Here is a 2,622-nt window from a genome sequence, read left to right as displayed (position 1 = left end):
TGGCCAGGTGCGGGGTCGGGGCACAGCGATCCGGCGCCCCGAGAGGCCCAAGGCCAAGGCCGGCACCCGGGAGTGTGCGGCTCACCGGGCACCACGAGGGCCTCCCGGCGGCCTCCCAGTCGCCCGGGGTTCTCCCGGCCTCGGCCTCCCCGGGCTGCTCTGAGGAGCCTGGCGCCCCCCCCCCCACCTACCTACCTACTTCTCGGACCCCAGCCCTCAGCCCACCCCGGCCTCCTCAAGGGCCCCAGCGACAAGCAAATTCGGCATCCCTCCATCCCTTCCTACGGTGTGACATTGAGACCTTCAGCGACCAAGAAGCTCCGGTCCTGTTTCGAAAATGCAAATAATATTTTCCTAATTAGGGCCGCCGGGAACGCCCAGTGCTGATACAACATTACAGCGTCCAGGATTCCTCCGCATTAGCAGCAGTCATTACTGGCCAGGCTCCGGTGGCTCACACCTGTGATCCTAGCTACTCGGGAAACAGATCCGAGGACTGTGGTGTGAGGCCAGCCTGGGCAGGCAAGTCCACGAGACTTTGACTTCCAATTAACCACCAAAAGTCAGAGGTGGAGCTGTGGCTCAAGTGGGAGAGCACCAGCCTTAAGTGAAAAGGCTAAGAGACAAAGCCCAGGCCCCGAGTTTAAGCCCCAATACGGGCACCGTCAATGAAAACGAATACTAATAGAAACAATAATATCAAATAATTGTCATTACTACCATCTTCATAATTCTGCGGCGTCCCCCACCCTAACACGTCCTAACTGAAGGGCACTGGGGACGGTGGACAGGCATTCTGGACGGGAAAGCGTGGCACACTCCTGCCATGTGCTTTGGATCTCCCCAACCTGGGCACCTGCTTGGGCTCCTACAAGGAGGGGGAGTGGCAGCTGCTCCCTCCACTGTCCCTGGCCTGACCCAGCCAAAGGCCTGCGGCACAGCTGCTGGAGTGGCCCAAATGCCTGGGGTTTAGGTAGGTAGGAGACAGCTGCCCTGGAGGGAGGGGCGCCTGTGCTGGGCATCTCTCTCCGTATGCCCGCTTACCCGGCAGCCTCCTAAGTCTTCCTGGGCAGTCTGGGACATCTGTCTTCTTCTGCCCGCAGCTGCAAGAAGGAGGAATCACCCCTCTTTCCTTCATCGTCCTCTGCCCTCCAGGGCCTCTGTGCCCTCTTGGCTGGCCTGCCCCCCCTTTTCCTGCTCCCTCCGCCGCCCACATGCCGCCCAGCTGTCACTGCCCCTGTGCTGGGCACTGGGCCCGTCCGCAGCACTCATGAATCGCCAGTATTCACACTGTGACCCTGGAGCCTCCACCTGTTCCCCTCGGTCTGAGCAGAAGGGCTGTGTGGCCTCATCTGTCCTGCTGAAGCCAGCACTGAAGGCGAGAGACTCGACTTCAACCCCCCACGTCCACCTGCCCGGGGAGGGTGGGGAGGTCCAGCTTCGTGGCAGGGTCTGACCGGGTCCTCATCGTGGGCCTGATGCAGGCCCACCAGCGCTGCCTCAAACAACCCACATTTCAGCCTGACCTTAGCAGAAAGCCCACTCGTGCTTCCAAAGGAACCTTTGCATATTGATCAGGGTGCTACCATGTTAAATATGTGTGTTCACCCATGATCAGTCTCCATTCAACCGTGGGCAGGCTCTACGTCAAGCTGTTCAGTGTGTGGTAAACAGAAAGACACAGCAGTGGGAAAGTTTTTTTATTGTTATTATAGAGGTCGTATACAGAGGGGTTACATTTACGTGTGTCAGGTAATGAGTACATTTCCTTTTGTACCCTGTCATCTGTTCCCTCATTCCCTTCCAGTCCCTCCCTCCCATCTCCACCCACGAGTTGCGTAGTTCGCTTTCATCAATGTCCGGTGTGCTCCACTGCTGCACTTTTTCCCTTGGATTCTGTGCCCTCCTCCCACCCTCAACAGTGGGAAAGCTTTAAATTCATTCTTTATTGTAGAAGTGATGATGTGATAGCTGAGTATACTGTGTGTGTGTGTGTATGCCAGAACTTGAATTCAGAGACTTGCTTTTTATGTGTTCATACTGGAGCTTGAACTCAGGGCCTCCCTTGCTTGTTTTAGCTCAAGGCTGGAGCTACAGCATTTGAGCCACACCTCCAGCCCGGCTTTTTGCTGGCTAAATGGAGGTAGAGTCTCATAGACTTTCCTACTCAGGCTGGCTTTGAACCTTTATCCTTAGATCTCAGCTTCCAGAGTAGCTAGGATTACAGGCATGAGCTACTAGCACCTAGTGATGATTTTATTTTGTTTTGTTTTGTGCCAGAACTAGGGTTTTAACTCAGAGCCTACCACGTTTTTTGGTTTGGGATGGGGGGAGGGGTTGACAAAAAAAAAAGACTACAGATTAGGCTCAAATTCCCTTTGATAACTCCCCAAAACCTAGACCCTTTCTCCTAAACACATTGGTGACCATTGGAACCAGCTGGATATGGAAATTTCCAGACATTATACAATATATACACATATTTACATAATACACTTACATGCAATTTATATATCATATATTTGATCTACAGTGCTATTATTATTGTGTGGGCCTAGGTTTTGTTGTTTTATGTGAATTGTAAGCTACAAATATTCTGCAGCTAAACTCACTAAATAAATC

This window comes from Dipodomys ordii, unplaced genomic scaffold (assembly GCF_000151885.1).
Source record: "Dipodomys ordii isolate 6190 unplaced genomic scaffold, Dord_2.0 Scaffold35, whole genome shotgun sequence".
Classification (NCBI taxonomy): Eukaryota; Metazoa; Chordata; class Mammalia; order Rodentia; family Heteromyidae; genus Dipodomys; species Dipodomys ordii.
Note: the sequence above shows the minus strand (reverse complement) of the source record.